Source organism: Esox lucius, chromosome 17 (assembly GCF_011004845.1).
Source record: "Esox lucius isolate fEsoLuc1 chromosome 17, fEsoLuc1.pri, whole genome shotgun sequence".
NCBI classification, from domain to species: domain Eukaryota; kingdom Metazoa; phylum Chordata; class Actinopteri; order Esociformes; family Esocidae; genus Esox; species Esox lucius.
Window position 1 is genome coordinate 31,299,675 of NC_047585.1, and position 20,944 is coordinate 31,320,618.

General features: G+C 43.3%; 1 protein-coding gene across 11 annotated transcripts in view; it reads left to right on the plus strand.

Annotated features, from left to right (window-relative positions):
* Positions 1–20,944, plus strand: part of LOC105016953 (nck-associated protein 5-like) — a 70,328-nt gene that overhangs the window by 14,520 nt on the left and 34,864 nt on the right. For 6 of the 11 annotated variants that reach the window (XM_013138268.4, XM_034287284.1, XM_029114060.2 and 3 more), the window contains exon 2: positions 2,417–2,611. The exons of 1 other annotated variant lie outside the window; for it this stretch is intronic. The gene's annotated coding sequence lies outside the window, so the exon portion shown is untranslated. Of the gene's footprint in view, positions 1–1,264; positions 1,281–2,416; positions 2,612–3,225; positions 3,500–15,824; positions 16,258–20,944 lie in introns of those variants that run through there. 4 more of the 11 variants (XM_029114055.2, XM_029114058.2, XM_029114054.2 and 1 more) reach the window with 3 other exon arrangements.

Below are 20,944 nucleotides of genomic sequence, written 5' to 3' on the forward strand. Positions count from 1 at the left end.
ATGTCTTCATGCTAGATCCATATCTGTCAACTGATATAAGGTGAAACAACCTCTTTTACACATCAATCGTCTTTCAGTTTGTATATGTGTTTCTGATTGAATGAAGGAAGAACTATGGAATATTTCTGTGTGTCTGGGCCCGAGTGAGAAGGAGGTCATCTGGGTCAGAGTGCAGTGGTTTGGTAATCAAGGCAAAAGCATAAGAAGATTATCAGCCTCTGGTCTCTTTCCCTCCTTGCCCCACCATTAAGACCCACGTCTCCCTGCAAAAATGGGTTACTGTGCTTTTAAAACAACAGGCTCGCTAATCCAACCCACAAGCATTCACATACTATAGATTATTACTTGCAGATGTGAAGGCACCCTCCTCCCCCCATCCTGCCTCTCTCCTGCCTCCATCTCCCTGGTCAGCAGTGTACGAGCAGAGGGAATGTTTGTATAGGTGTGTGCTATGCCCTCAGGGGGGGAAGAAAGGGTGGGGCTGGAGAGCAGTGCAATATGGGGAGTTCTCTTGGATATATTCCCATTTGTTGGGGGGGGGGGTCTAATTGTTGTTTCTTTTAGCTCTATATTTGGTGGCATATACACCAAAGAAAAATCAGCTTAGCTCTCTTACACCTTTGAACGGGTGGCAGGGGTATGGCGTTGACTGTCGATGGTGGTGCTACCACGAGGGCATGCCTGTGTGTATGGTTTTGTTATTCTCAAGCAGATTAAAGGGTACTAAAGCACACCTAATGCTGACTTGCAAAGTCTGCCATGCAGATGTGGCCAGCTGTACCTCCCTCTACCAAGGTACATCTCTCTAGCTCTTTCATGCGCCTTGCCCTGACTCGTTCGCTCATTCACTCTTTCCCCCTTTGTCTCTTTTTCTTTCCCGAATGCATGTGCGTCTATATGTTGTGCATCTTATAATGTCTTGCGTATGGTAATAGGGCAGATGCCCTAATTTAGTGTGGATGGCAGTCAAAGAAGCCATATGGCATCTGGTATTATCTCTGGGAGAGTGTCAGAAGTTATCAGGAAAGCATTGATTAATTAAAATGCCAAATGGTAAAGTGTGGGGATCAGTGACAACTTCACACAAGTCTCTGGTGTTGCTGTAGGAATATAGGTCAGATGAGATGCTAGGCTACTTGATCATGCATTCATTGCCTTTAGGGAGGAAAGATGCGTTGGTGGCATTGGAATGGAGTAAAAGAGGCAGAGGCAGAAAGGAGAACCATTGGTTTAACAGATGGAGAGACTGGATAGGACTTGGATTCAATTTACGTGTCTAAGTGAGTCTTAAAAAATAGATTTTTTCTTCCGTTATTCCTTTTACATTTTTGTTTGAGTATTTGAATTGTCTACCAAATAGGTTACTCGACCCTTTGCTTGATAGCAAGACTAGGGCTATTCACATTGTTGTTGCTTTTTATAGAAGAGGTAAAAACAGTGGTCATTATTGTTTTATTTGGTAAAGTAAATAACTGATTTGTACATTGATTTTGTCGACCACTTATGTTCTTGGTCTCTTACTCTCATGCCTTGCCTGGACAACTGGAAGCCTGAATGCCGCAGCTTTTGGTGTCTCATACATTGGGGTTCTCTGACAAATACCTTGAGTTCTCATGACCAGGGTGGTCCTGCTTTTAATTTGGTGGTTAGAACCTGAGATGGAACACTTGATTTATTGAGAATTTTTTTAAGGTAGAAGATCACTGGCTGACAGGCACCTACTGTGGTAGCATAGCGGTGAACTAAACTGCCTTGCTGTGCAGCTACCTCATTGCAACCTGGGTTCTAATCCAGATCACGGCATGCCCACAGTGACCAGGAGTCCACTGAGACCGTTTTGAATTGGCTTAGCACCGTCTAGGGTGGATAGGAGGGATGTTGGGCAGGGTTGCTCACTGCTAATACACACTATCATTCAAATGATTCAGTGCTGTCATTGCAAAGAAGACTGCAGAATTGGGAATTCAGGAAAACATTAGGGAAGATCGGCAGGTGTTATTTTTTAACCGGTCCTGTCTTTATAGAATAACAATCAGTAACTGTGATTTCATCAAACACCTCAAATGTTTCTATGCTGCACTGGTTTGCCGCGTACCTATTCCCTTTTGCTCCAGGTGATGTTTGACCGGCTTGCTCAGCCCCATCGGCAAGCTAAGTTGACGTTAGCTAGCTAGCCAATGTTGGACAAATCATGGCATGCTAGCTTTCATGACACATTACTGCACATTGATGCACAAAATCCCTTACCTAGATGTAAAATGGGACAATGTGTCACCCTTGTAAACAAGTCTCTATGAATCAATTATTGTTTTTCTGCAGAGTTTCGCTCGCGGCCCCATTTTCAAACAAAGCAGCCCCTAGTTTGAGAAAGGCTGTCATAGCGGGACTCATACATCTCTCTCTCTTTTGTAAACAGGATTCACACAGTCTCCGTCTTCTCTCATGCCTGGTGATTCAATACGGTATGATGTGATACTAGAACCTCAATGAGCCAGTGGCGCCTGCCAGGTGGGTGGGATAAAGCATGGGATTGGCCCCACCGAGACAACACTCTTATTCCTGAGACTCTGAGGTCCCGAGCTCCACACAATAGACACCAAGCAGCTCTGAGGTGAGTGGCCCCTGACTCTTAGGTCTGTGTTACTTCAAGGCATGCCTCACATGCTGGCTTGAATGGATGGTTTTGCTGGTCCGTAGGTGTTTTGGGCCAAAAAACATTGTCATTAATTCCTTTTCCTCACCTTCAACTGTATTTGCTTTTTCTGTACAATTGCCTTTCACTGAAGAACTGTCATACTTTGTCCCGAAGATAAAAAAGGAGGTTCTCCACAAGACAGTAAAAATATACAGACATTTGAACTTGGATGACCCTCTTTGAGAGCTGTAAAACCTCTAGACAGGGTTAATGTTAGAGAGAGAAAGTACAGGTGTAGTGTGGTTGCTGTGATACCGCACACATGCTTCTATTAGTTTATATCGATATCCGTGAAACAATGCCTGTCATTACTTGTTATAAAGAAAGCTGTTAATATCAGCACCTCATTTTGTTTCAATGGCTTAAAGTGAAATATTTATTTATTGAATCCTTAAATATTTTTTGCAATTGGTGTTTAGAAGGAGTTCAGTGGGAGCGTTCTGCAGTGAACATGCCTCCCTAGCTGATGTTGGCTGCTAGAATGAGCTAGTCTGACATCTGCGCCGTGACCTTGAGTGTGTCCTGCTAATGACATTCCGTTGGTATCGGTTACAACGGTGGACCTTGCCTGAGAGTGGAGCGTCACAATACTTGAGGCTTAGCTGGATTAGACCCCCCAAGCTCCTGTTGAGCCGTGAGATTTAGTGGCCAGTGAGCCTCTCTCATGTGTCTCCATTGAGGCTGGCCTGTACCAACGAAAGTGAATGGAGTCATCGGTCCAGCGTCCTGGGGTCAGTCCACCATGGCACGAGGGAAAAGCGGGGCAAAAAGAGGACATGCAAAGCCAAAGGAGAGCCAGTTTGAGTGAGTGACAGAGCTGGGAAGTGACGAGAGGGAAAGAAACGAGAGAAATAGACAGGCCATCTGTTTATATAATTATTTTGAATGTCAGATTCTCCTTGATTCATTATTCAAGTCTCTTTGAAAGGTAGACTGTTTTTCTTCCTCCTTCTCTCTGTCTTTATTTGTTATTTTCCTTTCTTCTCTAGTGTCTAAGAGGTGTAATATTTCCCTGGATCATTTGGCTCTTTCCAATGTCAATTAATGGACAGTAATGATGCCAAACCTCACTGCTCTGATGTGCTGGTAATACGCTGTGAAATTATTTAAATCCATGATACAACGCTCAAGTCATGAAATGTTATTCATTTCTGATGCTGTGGGTAAATTACTTTTTAATTAGATTTCAAATACATCGCTGCACAGGATTTTATCCTTTAGTCTATCCCTTTGTCTCAGTAGTTCATTAATATATTTCTAATCCATTCTTATATTTCATGTTACGTTCTTGGTTTTCCTTGAACAGATGTTTTAGCACAGATAGGTTGGGAGCAAGATCCTCTATGGATATCGATATGTATTTTATGTGGCAAATCCATTAGGATTTAACTAACTTGTTCTCCCATTGGAAATGAAAGTTTGTTGGCTATCTTGGCTTAGTAAAATTGTAGATTTTTCTTTATCAACCTTTTTTTTGTTGCCTTTCTGAAACAGAGGCTAATAACTGAAGTATAGATTGCCCGTCTTCCATATCAAAATTGATGGGTGTAAAGTGACATATTGACAAATAGCTGTTGTGTCTTAGAGACACATTTTTGGAGCAGGTGCACCAACAGCACTGACAGTTGCAGACACACATGCTTACAACTGCTAGCCCCTCAGGATGGAAAACATTCCAGTGGAGAGAAGGGGTGTGGGCATACTATGGGCAGTGTTGACAGATATCTCTGTTCTTGTCGTGGGCAATATATTGTATTTTAAGGTATATCAGTCCACACACTGGTATTTTGACTCCGCTTTGTATATCAACAACTGTTAAACAGACTTACGTTTTGTCAGTTTTTTTATTTTTACTAACATTTGTTAGATACAGGGTAGTTCAGTCTTTTGGTAGTCTCGTGTACGTTCTTTAAACCTGGGGAAAAATAATACACTCAAAATAATACCCTAAAAGACCTCCAAGAAATTATCATTATTTTCACCTCCATATCCCATTACAAGGTGACTACTGGATGTGAACTCTGGTTCTCCATAATGGCCCTCCCTCTGGGAAACACTGAGCCCCTGGAGGCTTCCTGTAGCCCATTTGCCACTCTTACTCTTTGGATGTTCATTTGGATTAACGTCCTATGACAACTGATCTCACATTCCTCAATTATCTGGGGAGAAGTGTGTGTGTGCATGTGTCTGTCTGTTAGTTAGTGCACTTCATGGAGGTGCACGTGTATGTGCACATGTATGCGTGTGTCTGTGTTTGTGCAGATTTGTTATGGTGGGTATTTGTTATTGAGGGTGTCCAGGTCCTTTACCGTGCGTGTGTGACGTATGCTGTAGAGGGGTCAGCCATGCTCTCACTGTCTGCTTGGATTAAATATCTGTCTATTACGCATGAGAACTCCCTAGACACTTAGACCTCTGGCATCACACATTTGCACCTCATTGTTACATTGCTTCCTCACAATAACTCAGGAGGATGTTTGATTAGATTTTACTTCACAGATGATGAGATCAGTGATGTAGTTTGTTGACCAGAATCAAGCTCACTGTTACTCAGCGGATGTGCCATCATTGACCACCTTTCCAGCCAGCCAAACATATCTTATTATCTCATCTACTGTTATGGAGTCGATTCCCTGTTCTAAGGTAAATAGATGCCTTTTCAAATTTCAATAGATTAGCCACCAGTGATTTATGTACCAGAAATCTCAGTTACAGCTTGCTTTCAATATTGTTCAAAAAAGATTTACTCAGCTTTAACTAGTTGTAAATGCTGATAACACGAAATACATGTTGTTTTCAAAGAAAACTTAGTACTTCCCTTACTTAGTACTCTGCAGGGTAATATAGTTGAGTCTGTATCTGTATACAAATATATATATGGGATTTTAATTGATGACACTCTCTTCTTTAAGACACATTCTACACTTGGTAAAAAGACAACTGGGATTTAAATGGGGTTGTTATTTTAGAGAGAAGTCTTGCTAGAGCTAGAAAGAGACTTGTACTTCGGTGCCTGTTTTAGATGAAGGTGATTACATTTACATGCATGTTTCTTGTCGGTTTTTACATGATCTGGACACTGTTTACCATGGTGCTTTAAGGTTTACTCATTGTAGATCGCTCGCTCATCACTGTGTTCTGTTTTATAGAGTAGGCTGGCTCTCTTTGTCGGCACGTAGGCTCTCTCATTGGTACTTTTTAATATACAAAATTATTCTTGGTTTGACACCAACCTACCTTTGCGTAATTATCGGGGAAAAACGTTCTAATGGCTACTGCTTACGATCACAGGATCCCACTGTCTGCACAGAGATGGGGAGGAAAGCGTGTAGGGTTGCTGCACCTACTGCATGGAATGGTCTTCAATCTGAACTGAAAGTGCTTGTAGCACTGGGTGTGTTTAAAGATAAATAGAAAATATTGGGCTCATCTAGTTGTCGGTGCTTTGTGCATCTTTTCTTATTTGTATCTGTATTTATTTGCACTGGATGGTATGGTTGCTGTATTTTGATTTCCCTATGTTGTGTTGTATGTTTAAAATGTGTTTTTGTTTGTTGATACCCATCTTAGCCAGGACACAATTTTGTTCTCCTGGTTAAATAAAGGTTAAATAAAAACCTTGGAATTAAAATACACAGAATTAAAACATTAAGTTATTTCATTGTCACGTCTTGTCTTTCTACACAATTCCACAACATATGCTACCTATATGGGAGGTAAAAGCACTAAAGTATTCAATCATTTTGCTGGCTAAAGCCCAGCGTGGCTTTTATCTCTTTGGGTTATCTCTGTCTGTATGGCTACAGTACTTTCTTCATCTGTGCACCCTGCAGATGAAGTGGAGAAGAGTAGGTTAATATCGAGAAATCCTGACGTAAAACTATCAGGTGATAATGTAGGCCACGATCAGTCATTCACTCTGCTATTGTAGTGGGCAAATGGCAGACTCGGACAGACACTTCCCAAATGCCTGGAGATGTGTGTGTTAGCTGATAGATGGGTATCATACAGTGCTGATTAATGAACGTGTCTTTGTTTGAATAGGAGTGTTTGTCATCTGGGGTGTATGCATGATACGCCCCGGGGTCAGAATTCAGCCTACTGTACTGTTGTCCCACTGGCCCTGGTGTCAGACACTCTACCCCCCACATGCATTAGAGTCACCCCCCATCGCGCATCCCCAAAACAGATCTCACCCCAACCCTGGTTTGGTACCGCTAGTTTGGGTGTTAGGCGTTCTACCCCCCACATTGTGTGTTTATCGACACACACACACACACACACTCTCAGCAGATACACAGTGCATACAGCTTTGCCATTCCCTTTGATGTATGCCATGTTGATGGAGCCCCTCTTATTTATGATTTATGTATTCATTCATACTCCCTCCCCAGGCAGGGATTGAAGTCCCGCTGGTGTTGCCAGCCCTCCCTCTTTTTTTGCCATCCTCGCCTCTCACTCTTTCTCAAAATTTGAATAAACTGACTGAGTTGGGAAAATTAAACAGCAGGGCTCTGTATCAGCAGGGCGCACGCCAAGTGGGGCCATCATTTATATCCATGTTATGACCATACAAGCACGTGATTTCTTTTTGCAATAAAACATAATCATAACAGGCAGTGTGAACAACACCCAGAATGTAGTATTTGCTGGTTCAGTAGTGTAATGATAAACCTTTGGAATGTATCCACTATAATTCCCTCGTTTAAAATAACTAACAAATATCTGCTGACACTTCAATTTTCAAATTGTAATAAGGAAGGGAGCTGATTACATGTTTTTATTTGGGCTTAAATTAAATTGAACTTTGCTTATTCGTTACTTATTAGAAATATATTTGTCCCTATTTGCCGACTAACATTACAGAACAAGTCTGACAATAGCCTGATAAAAGTATTTGCTAAAAGAAATATGACTAGGTTAATACCAATGCATTATACAGAGCTAGATACCAAGCTAAATAAATAATGAAGGCATCAAGGTATCTAGTTAGTTAGCTATTTTAGTGTCTTGATTATATTGTAATAAGTAGCTAAAATAGATAGCTAATTACATCAAAACAAACCAGACTTTGTTTTATCTTATGCAAATATTTAAAATCTGTATAAGGCGTTCTTGTTATCTTGCCTCAGTTTCAATAGATGTGGTAAAAACATTAATTGAACTCTACCCAAACGACAGAAAAGTCCTTTCACGCAAGCTGTCATCCATCCATCTAAACCGCAAATGGACAATGTAATACAGCAAAAACTGACAAATACATCAATTGAATTGAAATTGTATTACAATTAATCATGACAGGTTTGATGATGATTTAATTTGTTTGATCAGTGCATCTCACTGTGTGTCTGTAACACTCAATATAATATCTAAATCATAAGTTACATTTCTATACGTCTTTACTGTAGGAGAATTTGGCTACACGAGTGCACTGCTGTGCTTCTAACTTGGGAGTTTTGTGGGATTCCTCCAGAGCTTTGCGATGGAGATGTAGCAAGTTTTACATTAGGTTTAATGGCCTAGCAGAGGGCATTCTGTCACTGTCGAAGCTGCTGTATTGTGATTTTTTTGTTCTCCTGTCATTGTAGCTCTAAAGCTAGCCAGTTGAGTCCTTATTGCTTAACTAGCTTTGCTAGCTGGTTAACCTAGCAAAATCCCACGGTTTACCTAAAATATTTAGACTTAGGAACTCACAGAACACTACTGAAACAGCAATCCTTTGCCAGGGAAAGAGGCGAAGCCAACGTGCTGTGCAAACTCAGTCAAATCCAAAAGCTCAGACTACTGTGCTGAAGGCAAACATCACTAAAAGGGATATAATATTCTCGTTCTTCCAAGCATTGAGAAAAAATGTGTGAAGATGGGAGGAGACTTCAGGTAAGGGGACAAAGTTAAAGATTCATTATTGAAGCGGTAGTGGGGATTTTTGGAAAAAGCCCCTCTTTGAGTACTCCAACATTTTCCTTCTCCTTTTCTTTCAAGAATTCAACATTCAGGGAATACCTAATATACAGCAGCTATGTCCGACGTAACTAGATTGCCATAATCCAGAGCCATGTATTGTAGAAGTGATTGTTCAACAAAACAATTAATTTCTAATGCCTGAGTTAACCAGCTGAAGCTAGTTTGAGTAGTAGTACTCAGCTCAAGGGGTTCACCTCATAAAGTTGACAGTAGAGCATGGTGGATAGTTCTGAAGATATATGAAAACCCCGAAACAACAGTTTTTGTAACCAACCAATTGAACTTGTTACCTTCCCCTTAAAAGTAGATGTAAGTCTACCTTGTACGTAATAATGTAATACTGTCTCTTATTAATGAGTCTGAAGTGGTCTTATCTTGTGTCGGATGGAGCTTGTAACTGTTCTCCCTGCATCTCTGTAATGTAAATCTATCTTTAGGCTGTCGAGTTTGAAACGCCCTGTCCTCTCTCTCTGTGTGATGCAGAGAGAGGGCCGATGTATAATTCAGACTGTGGATCTCTAAATGAGAGGGGAGCTTAAACCCTCATTGATTTTGTCACCAGTCTCTGTGTCCTTGTGGCTCCCTTGAGGGGCTTCATTACGCCAAGGCAGACCCGACTGAACAGGGCAACTGTGGGTGTGCCTGGACGTGTTGCTCACGCTGAGATGCATGTTTTGTCAGGTCCATCAAATAGACTATTCTTTGATTACTTCTAACTCACATTCAATGGGCTTCTCTACTCTCCACCTTACTATCTTGTTCTCTGGATGTTCCTTGGTAATCCTCCAGGGATGAGGTGCAGGGGGGTTATACCACACTCGACTGGAGTCAGACATCAGCCAGCAGTGCCAAGACGGAACGATTTTTCAGTTTTATCACAAAAAACACTGTTCTGCTTGACAGGCTGTATTATGAAACAAAATATGCTAACGGATGCGTTTTTGTTAGTAATGTAATATTGCAGTTGTAAAAAGGGAAGTTATGTTTGGCTTGTGTTTTGGTGGTTTATGTTTCTCTGAGCCTGCCCAAATGAGGAACAGCGTTGCATCTTGTTATTGCCGTTCTTCCTATTGTATGAGAAACTATAGTTTCTGTTTGATTGTTGGTCATGCTGCTTTTAAAAGAACTCCACTCATAATAGTTTTGTCGTATTGTTGTTGATGTTAATTCTCACAAAACAATTATGTTTTTGTACCTGTTTTGTGCTGATGTAGGCAGAAATATATAATATAAATATATTTAAAACTGGATTGATTTTGGTTGTGTGGACATCCTTCTGTTACCACAGAAATATGTTATATAAATACATTTAAAACTGGATTGATTTAGGTTGTGTGGAGATCTTTCTGTTACCACAGAAATATATTATATACATTTAAAACTGGATTGATTTTGGTTGTGTGGACATCCTTCTGTTACCACAGAAAAATATTATATAAATACATTTAAAACTGGATTGATTTTGGTTGTGTGGACATCCTTCTGTTACCACAGAAATATATTATATGCATTTAAAACTGGATTGATTTTGGTTGTGTGGACATCCTTCTGTTACCACAGAAAAATATTATATAAATACATTTAAAACTGGATTGATTTTGGTTGTGTGGACATCCTTCTGTTCCCACAGAAATATATTATATGCCATCCCTAATTGTTGACACATGCTACATTTCCATTACAAATGGCTCATATATGGTATGATAACAGAGTTCAGGAGGTAGCAGCTGGTTAAAACTGTGTCTTGAGGTATGTGGGTAAATGCTTCAGTAATGATAGTGTTAACGTGGACTTGTCGGACTACATGTAGGTGTGCCTAAACAAGTGTATGAGTAAAGGAGCTCATACAGCCAGCTACATTGACAATCATATCCATTTCATTCAGATAATAAAATAATATTAATATATCACAAACCTTTTTTCTGACTTATTTGCTGGTGTAATTCATCTTAAAATAGTTAAGTGGGACAAACACACAGTCTAGTAAGTTGTTTTTACTCAATGAAGTAGCTTTGTGCAAGGGGCTTTGTAAAGACTACAGCCTGATGGAAGCCCTACTTCCTTGTCAAATTCTGTTCACAGTCTCGAAGGTGGGCTTTTCAAAACAGGGGCGGTACTAGCTTTCAGAAATTGTTGGGAGCTCACTAGTTAGCTAGTCTTTTTGAAATAGCAAAACAATGGCTGCTGTGATATTTGCAAATCCCTGTGATATTGTTATAAATTCTGGATATTGTGGGCGCTTACAAGCACAGAAGTGAAGATGGCCTGTTTCTACCAGTGAAATGCAGAAACAAAAATATGTGGGTCTTATGAGAAAATGTAAAATGTTGCACAATTTTGCACACATACCATTCCGATACTGTTTAAATTCATCAGGAGGGTTTTCAGATTTCAATGTTCATATTTTGCCTGAAATTCTTTTGTTAAAGCTACAGTTTGTACGATTTTGACAATTGGCGAGTAATTGCATGCCTGCTCAGAAATGCAGTGTTGAAATAGTTCCTACGTCAGTGGTTGAAGGTCAACCACTAGTGTAGTGCGTATGCTTGCTATAGAAGACTGTTAGGGCAGACAAATAACTATTTGTTTGAACGGTTTTATGTACAATTGCCTGCACAGTAATAGTTTTGCTGAACTGCGGGTGTATTTAGGAGCCTAGCGGATCCTATATTAGTGCAGAAATCTAAAAACAGCAAGTTGGTTTCCAAAAACTACAGACTCACAATAGCAGCTTCCAGACTTCTAGTTTTTGAGGTATATTTTACTGGATGGAATTGTTATGCTATACTCGATAAAGACAGTGGGGAAAATGAGTTTTTGCAGAAAAGGTTGAGGGCTTGGTTTGGAACCACACTGCGGCAATAACATGTGCACGGACGGACAGACTGCTGGACAACCCAGGGCCACGTCTTCCAACATTATCTGTGTCATGTTGAATGAATCAACAGTGTCACAACTCATTTAATCTTTGTTTGGACTTAATTGTCTACTCGTACAGCCTCTTTTAAGAGAATAGAAATGTTTAGAATGTAAAAGAAAAGTCTCTTGATCTAATAGCAACAGAATACTGCCAAAATTAGATTTGAAAGAGGACTGAATGAATTTGAAAGAGGTGTGATTGTTGGGGCACATCAGACAGCAGGTAGCCTAGTGTTTGGAGAATCTCACCAGTCACCAAATAGGCCGCTAGACTGAACCACTGCGAAGGCAAATGAACAGTGTGGTTTTGTGACCTAACCAGGTCCATGGGTCCTAGATGCTCTCTCTGCTGCGTGTGTACGGCTGCAGTGTGGGGTTCAATCTATAGCGACCTCCTGCATCTTTTACCACTTCCCTGTCCACTAAAGCAGAAAATGACTGAAAATACTGTCTTAAAAAAAAAAAAATCTGCCCCTGAGAAACACGGTTTTTCTTAGTTCTTGAGCCCCCATTGTGGTGCCCTCTGCACCCCTGAAGGGTTGGTTTAATAGGGCAACTGAAACCTCAGTTGAATCGGGAGTTTCACTGACAAAGACCACCCAGTTTGCCGAGTCATACTTGGTTACAGACTGCAGAACGTAATCCATGTTTTCCTTGATATGATTGTTATTCTCTCAGTATTTGTACATGTTGGCATTTCCATCACCATTTTCACATATTACTCATCTCCATGGATGCGTTTGAGAGAGTCACAGCCATGGCTCAGTTCAGATTGAATTCAGTTTTATTGTAAAATGTACTTAGTTTAATTGTAGAAATCCCCCAAATGGCCAGAGGAGACATTTAGAGAATTGTGACCTCAACTCCGATTCTCGTAGATGACTAGTCAAGTTTGTTTGACTATGCCCTCGACCCTTGCTTTTGACTTCCCTGCAGTGAGTCTGTGTGGCTGTACACTTGTCACGCTGAAATTGCACGCAATCTATCAGGATCACTGTCGTTGCCATGGCAACACTTCTGTGAGAACCCCAAGCGGAGGGATTTGTGGCAAGTTGTTGTAGTGACAAGTCGATTCTGCTTTTTCTATCAAACGATCAAGGTGGAACAGTGTCGGTCACATCAGAGTCTGCAAATAAACAAAGCAAGTGAAGGGACTTCTCCTTTCTCCTTTGGACAGTTAAAGTTGTGCTTAAGACAAGGGAGGCAGGCATAGCAACATGAACTTCACTTGTCATCAACGTTGCCTCATCCAGGCTTTCGGGACTCATCCAAGTACATTTTCACGAGCAACATGAATTGCAGAATGTTCACTGTGAGAATTGATATTTCAAAAAGGACAAACTCGGATCTGTAATTAATTTGTTTTCGAGAAGTAGTCACTTTCTGAGATCTTTAATCATAGTTTTTATGTAGTTATTTTTGGGGATCAGCATTTAAATACTTTTAATCAGCTCCAGAGCAGCTACTTTTATTAGCCTATTTAATCAACTATACTGGTCTCAGATGTGGTATGCTGTCTACTCTAGCTCTGAACCGTTTTTCCTTTAGTGAGTCTACTGTGTGTATTGAAGAGGGTCTTTAAGCATTAGGACAGTGTAAGTCACACGCCAACCGTATGTGGAACACTCAACTCTGAAAGAACAGAGAACCATTGTTTGCATTTAGAAACTATAGGTTGCTTCTTTGAAAAATATCATCCAGCTAGTATTCTCTTTACCTATTGAAAAGCAATATAACAAGTACAGAAAATGAACCGCAATAAATGGGATATATATGTATATTTTCAAAATCGTTGAAGATTTTAGACACGACTGAACACGGAAAAGGGCATTTGATAAGTTGGTCTGATGGTCCCTGCTGATGTCATCGTCTTCCTCTTGGTTGAAGAACCGTAGAGGAGCAATAGAGAACATGTGGAACACCCAAATCCCCACCACGCACACACCTGTCTTGGGCGGACCTGGACCACCTATTGAGTGGTTCTTTTGGTAGATAAACCAGGTGTTAAATAAGGTGTCCCAAAATTAAATGCGTTTAATCTGACCTCACTCTTCCTCTCCCAGAAGTGAGTTCTCCCTCTCACCCCTAATAGGTGCTTTAGTCACTGGACGATTTCCTGCAAAATTCCATTCTCTTTTCCGCCAGAGGGAAGGAGGTAGATGGAGGGCGGTATAACAACAGCAATGCTCTAAGATATTACTTTACCTCCCCTTTCCAATCCCAACATACCTCATGGCCTGTAAATCACTGGGAAGATTCCAGCCCACCGCTGCTGTCTGACAACAGGCCAAAACGAGGGTCACAGTAGAATACTCTTCTCTTCACAGGAATGTAATATCTGTTTCAGAGTGTGTGTATGGAGCTGGTGGGGCAGTTTTTGTTTAAGGTAGATTATGAACATTGTGAGTGCTGTAGCCTGCCATTGTTCCCTGGGAGGAGGAAGGGCAGCCCTCTGTGGGTGGGTGACACAGAGAATCAATGATGATCCAGTCTTCTCCAGGTTAGGTAGAAGGAGGACAGGGAGGGCGGTTGGGTAGAGGAGGACAGGGAGGGTGGTTGGGTAGAGGAGGACAGGGAGGGTGGTTGGGTAGAGGAGGACAGGGAGGGTGGTTAGGTAGAAGGAGGACAGGGAGGGTGGTTGGGTAGAGGAGGACAGGGAGGGTGGTTGGGTAGAGGAGGACAGGGAGGGTGGTTGGGTAGAGGAGGACAGGGAGGGTGGTTGGGTAGAGGAGGACAGGGAGGGTGGTTAGGTAGAAGGAGGACAGGGAGGGTGGTTGGGTAGAGGAGGACAGGGAGGGTGGTTGGGTAGAGGAGGACAGGGAGGGTGGTTGGGTAGAGGAGGACAGGGAGGGTGGTTAGGTAGAAGGAGGACAGGGAGGGCGGTTGGGTAGAGGAGGACAGGGAGGGTGGTTGGGTAGAGGAGGACAGGGAGGGTGGTTGGGTAGAGGAGGACAGGGAGGGTGGTTAGGTAGAGGAGGACAGGGAGGGTGGTTGGGTAGAGGAGGACAGGGAGGGTGGTTGGGTAGAGGAGGACAGGGAGGGTGGTTGGGTAGAGGAGGACAGGGAGGGTGGTTGGGTAGAGGAGGACAGGGAGGGTGGTTAGGTAGAAGGAGGACAGGGAGGGTGGTTGGGTAGAGGAGGACAGGGAGGGTGGTTGGGTAGAGGAGGACAGGGAGGGTGGTTGGGTAGAGGAGGACAGGGAGGGTGGTTAGGTAGAAGGAGGACAGGGAGGGTGGTTGGGTAGAGGAGGACAGGGAGGGTGGTTGGGTAGAGGAGGACAGGGAGGGTGGTTAGGTAGAGGAGGACAGGGAGGGTGGTTAGGTAGAGGAGGACAGGGAGGGTGGTTAGGTAGAGGAGGACAGGGAGGGTGGTTAGGTAGAGGAGGACAGGGAGGGTGGTTAGGTAGAGGAGGACAGGGAGGGTGGTTAGGTCGGAGGATGTGTGCTTGTAGGAGTTAGTATGTTTGTGGTAAGCAGGCATGTTTAAGGGCTGGTGGGGTGGGAACTTCTCTTTCAGACACTGACAGGCTGACAATCTGTCTCTTTGACACACATGCATACACACACACAATCAAACACACTTAGGGTAAAGAGAGTGGCAGGTTGTAGCCCCCTGTCCTGATGAGGACAAAACTTCTCCACACCAGGCTAGTTCCATCTCAGCACCCTTAAAGTCGGACCCATGGAGAAATCCTCTGACGTCTTCAGCTCATAAAACACATATTTCATTCACCTTTTAAAAGTAACTGCCTGGTATTTGCTTTATAGGTTTAATCTAACTCCCTTTCGTGTCCCCTGCATTTTATAATTCCCAACAGAATAAAAATGAAATGTTAAATTATCGATTGTTAATTGGGAGTACTCTACTTCCCAATTTAGCTCCTTGTGTGTGACTATAAGACTGCAGGCTGGAAATCCTCTTAGCTGGCAGCCCCCGTTCCCCTCTGTGGAGGGAGCTTGGTGGATTTAGACTATGCTCCCCTCCCCAGGCTTTGTCTATAGGCTTTCTGTGTCCCCTTTCGGAAACATTAAACCCTTTTTCTATCGTTAACTCCCCCCTTCCTTCATTCCTGCTCCCTCATAGCCAGCCAGGAGCTCCAGAGTTAACTCTGAGTACAAGGAGAGGAGGAGCTGAAGGGGGGCTCGTCCACGGCAGCTGTTATGGTAGGCAGGGTCTGTCTGTGAGTAGAGGAAGGCCTGCCTCTCTCTCTCTCTCTCTCTCTCTCTCTCACTCTGTCGTTATTGCTCTTCCTCTTATCTCTATTGCATGCTGTTATGTGCTTTAGCTCCGGCTAGTCTAGTACTCTGTTTCTCTGTCTGTTGACTCAGCCTGCCAGACAATGGCAGTCGCCTCTGAAGACACACTCAGTACGACAGTGTAGCTATTGCTCCCCCTGCTATTGCTCTGCTAGGACACCCTGACATGTCAGCCCTGAGACTCGGATATAAGATCTGGAAACGAAACACGCCACTTCTCCTCCCGCTCCCACTGTCTCGGTGAGAAAAGGGAAGCCGGCATCTCTGCTGTCTAGCTCAGCTGACACTAGGACTCGAGCGGTGGATATCATCTATACCTGCACATTATTCCCAGTCATTCCCCAGTGGGAACAGGATCTCCGGAACGTCTGGGATGTAGACCAGATGCTTTCCCTGTGAGCTTGTGACGGGAGAAATGAGGAGGTAAACTTGAAGGAAGGAGGGAGAGGCAACTGTGTGTTCTTTGGATGTTATTTGGTCAAGGATCTGTAAATGTGGAGAGGAGCTCTCTGAAACGTGGGCCGGTGTGTTTCAGTTATTTATTTGGTGTGTAGACGAGGCTGGCCTACTTTTTCCCTGGGAAGTGTGTAGCTTACTGCTGTGTTCATGCACATTTCTCTGTCTGTACTGTACGCGTATGGATACATTTTTTTAGATTAAGTGTGCTTTTGTGTTCTAGATCAGCCCTGTACCGTACATATATACTGATACATTGGTGTTTTTCCGTGCTTTCTGTTGGTGTACAGTTGTTTCGCTGTGTCTAATTCTGTCAGTGGGCTGTTAATCCGTAGGCTGGCTGGCTTTGGTCGGGGTTTTGTTGTGGCGGGCAGTGATCAAAAGCTACGTTATGATGGGGGGAGGATAACGGGACAGTAGGCAGAACAGCTGGGCTGCTGTGGAGCTGCTGGCACCCGTAGGCATTGATCAGCTACCAGCCCCAAATACCTAACTTAGCGTAGTCATTACCAGGCGCACTCAGGGGGACTAATCCATCTTTGGGGTGGTGGAATTGTCAGGTTCATTTGATGCTGCCGTTCTACTTAGTCAGCAGAAGGGAATTATACTGTGTGTAAAAAGCTTAAAGCTACTGTTTACTGAGTAGGGTGGGCTAGGACATGCTCTGTTTACACTACAGGCTCGTTATAATAATTATTCTCCGACATGACTGTACTTTTGGGCTGAACAAAATCCACCCAATCTTGACATGAGGACAGTAGTGTTGTTCTTGTTTGTTGATGTGTTCGAACAGGTCATGCCCAAATGTGTGTACCTCAAACTCCTGCAGATATGTTTCAACACTTTTTTTCTACTTTGTCCTCACTAGGTATTGAGAGTTTTGAATCATGATAACAACTGGACTAGTGGTGTTTGAAATGCTCTCAGACTGAGTCCGGTCCACATCAAACACAGATTTGAAAAGACCAGCTCTGGTCTCCTCAAAGTGACCAGAAAGAGACATAGAGCTCTTGTTAACAAATGCATGCGATGCCAAATCCACAGAATTTGCTCTTTTTCATGAGTCCTCTAAGCTTCCAGTATTCATGCCAGATGGCTGGCCAGTGTGGTACAGTACATGCCATGTATTTATACCATGTAGTTGGGTGTTGTCTCAGAGCTAGACGTCTCATCATAACCATACCTTTGATGATCCATTTATGACTGAGTTTTGTCAGATTGCTTTTTGGTTCATGCCAGCATACTTGGTCATGTGCCTTAACAAATGGCCAACCAACACTCACAGAAAAGGGATGGCTCAAATTGATCCCAGGATGAACATTTAGAATTTACCAGGCTCTTACAAAGCCTGTAAAATGTTTCATATTTTAATATAGTTTTTCTGTGAAGCCAGAACTCAATGAGTATTCCACCAAAGTGCAGACAGATGCTTTTTCTGTCGAGAAGCCAGTTTGAGGTATATGAGGTTATCTGTCTTCTTAATGACCATCGGGGGTTTTATAGCTCCTCAGCAGCCCAGCCTAAAGTTCTTTTCTGCTACGCTCTGGCTGGTGACTTTGCTGACTACTGCAATGTCACAGTGCTAAGTCAGAGAGAGGCTGTGACTCTCAGAGGAGATCAAACTCTTTTTATTTTTTTTAAGGTAAAGTTGATCGAGATGGTGAAACTTTAGACCTGGCTAACTGGTTTTAGAATGCGTCCCAAATGGGACACTATTCATAGTCCCTATGGGCCCGGTCAAAGGAAATGTAATGTGTAGGGAATAGGGAGGCATTTGGAATGCTTATTGAGTGTAATCTGTATCTGGCTGAGGTCTGTGAGAAACATGGTCTTGGGGTTGTCTGTTCATGTGCCCAACTGCAGAGTTGGCAAAACAGAGGGAAACATAGGGTTTATGAGTGATGTCTGATGGGCCTTTGATAAGGCCTTGTAATTCTCTATTAATGTTGGCCTCTGTATTTTGTTTAACGATGGGAATAATTTAGTGTACATGTTACGCAAACTTTGCCATTCAACCTGTGACTACTAGCAAACTGACAAAGCCATTTTACTGCAGTAGTGATTGCGTGGCTTTTCCCTGTATATGTACTATTTCGGCTCAGCTCTGCTCTGTCCTGATTGTCATGTGTTTCGGAGAATGTGCAGTATTCCTGCCCCGCCATGTTCAAAGGACCTTCGGATCAAATGTATTTATGTTTGGCTGGTTGACTGTTTAATCTGCTCTATTTTTACCACTATAAGCGCTAGATTGTTCTTTTCTCAGGCATGACCCCCCCTCCCTTTCTACCCGCCCAGCACTTGATTCATTAACGTTTGCATATATTTGAGTTGTTTTGATGCGCTAATTATGGTGGAATGGGAGTTCTCATGCTTGTGCGTGTGGATTGATATTCCTGTTTCTGTGATCGTACCCTAACCCTGTCTTTGGGGAGAGGAGATCCTGAGCCGGTTTAGGGGGGGCTCTTGGCAAGAAATTACAAATGCCCCAGAGGGTAGAATTATTTTGGATTGCATTCAGACTGGTAGAAATCTATCTCACCAACCCCACAACCCCCACCTCGAACTCCGTTTATATTGTCCGTTCATCGTCTCATTCTTTCTTCTCCTTGTCTTGTCCCCTGTTAATGTTCTCCTTCTAAACCGTTTTCTGTTTTCCACTTCACTCTTGTCACCTTTCTCCAACTGTCTCTGTGTCATCTTTCTCTTCCTCTCTGTCTTTTTTGTTTTGGCGACTCTACACACCGACTGCTTCTGAAAGGCTGCAAACCCACAGAGCCTCCATCTGTGATGCCAGACAATAGTGGAATTACCCTCCCTGAAACTAACGCTTAAAGAATGTCCCGCCTCCTGCCGCCTTACCCCCCTTTACCAGCCTCCAGGTGCGTGGTGGTGACACAGAGCGGTTTCGGATTGTCTAGCCCAGCTCTGTGGAGGCTGCTGGTGAAGGCAAGCCTCGTAGGTCTGGTCCTCATTCTCTTGCAGTGTCTGCTGACACCTGAGGGTATATTACCATTGCAGTGATTCATGAGGTCCCAGCATTTAAATCAGCTCATACGTAGTGTTGTTCACCAGCCATGCGTGTCGGAGAGCCTGGAAACCTGGCATGTGAGGCCCAGCCCTTGTAATTGCTGTCTGTATTTTGCAAGATACAGAAACACTATAGACCTTACCTTGTAAGTCAGAGGTTAGATTTTTTGGTTGTCAACTTTACATTGTAGATCAGAGACTAGATTGTCTATACATAGGGCTCACTATTGTGGGTGAAAATCCCATGGTTTCTCATGACGATGTCTCACTCATTGTGGGTTGGAGCGGAATGAGCGGTGATGTCTGAAGTCTGGTCCTGCTCCACGTAGAAACAGAATCCGCAAAAAAATATTTTGAAGCAACTAAAAATCTTGCACTGGCACCTCACCAGCAATAGCAGTTGTTCAATGTGAAGCTCCATGTTAGTTACCAGGAAAACAACTTAGTGAGTTTCTAGTCCTCCCAGGTCAGGAGGCCAAAGCGCTGTGCTCAGGGAGACATTCTCGTTATAAAGTGTGAATAGAAAATAGTATTTACATACGCCAATCAGCCATAACATTACGACCACCTGCATAATATTGTGTAGGTCCCCCTTTTGCCGCCAAAACAGCCCTGACCCGTAGAGGCATGGACTCCACTAGACCTCTGAAGGTGTGCTGTGGTATTTGTCACGAAGACGTTAGCAGCAGTTCCTTTAAGTCCTGTAAGTTGCGAGGTGGGGCCTCTCATGGATCGGACCTGTTTGTCCAGCACTTCCCACTGATGCTCGATTGGATTGAGATCTGGGGAATTTGGAGGCCAAGTCAACACCTTGAACTCGTTGTTGTGTTCCTCAAACCATTCCTGAACCATTTTTGCTTTGTGGCAGGGCCAATTATCCTGCTGAAAGAGGCCAATGCCATCAGGGAATACCGTTGCCATGAAACGGTGCACATGGTCTGCAACAATGCTCAGGTAGGTGGTACATGTCAAAGTAACATCCACATGAGGGGCAGGACCCAAGGTTTCCCAGCAGAACATTGGCCAAAGCATCACACTGCCTCAGCCGGCTTGCCTTCTTCCCAAAGTGCATCCGGGTGCCATGTGTTCTCCAGGTAAGCGACGCACACGCAACCGGTCATCCACGTGATGTTAAAGGAAACGCGATTCATCAGACCAGGCCACCTTCTTCCATTGTTCCGTGGTCTAGTTCTGATGCTCACGTGCCCATTGTTGGTGCTTTTGGGAGTGGACAGGGGTCACCCTGACTGGTCTGCGGCTATGCAGCCACTTATACAATAAACTGCGATGCACTGTGTGTTCGGACACCTCTCTATCAGTACCACCATTAACTTTTTCGGCAATTTGAGATACAGTAGCTCATCTGTTGGATCGGACCACACGGGCCAGCCTTCACACCCCATGTGCATCAATGAGCATTGGCCACCCATGACCCTGTCGCCGGTTCACCACATTTCCTTCCTTGGACCACTTTTGATAGGTACTGACCACGGCAGATCGGAAACACACCACAAGGGCTACAGTTTTGGAGATGCTCTGACCCAGTCATCTTGCCATCACAATTTGTCAAAGTTGCTCAGATCCGCAGATATGCTTGCCCATTTTTCCTGCTTCTAACACATCAACT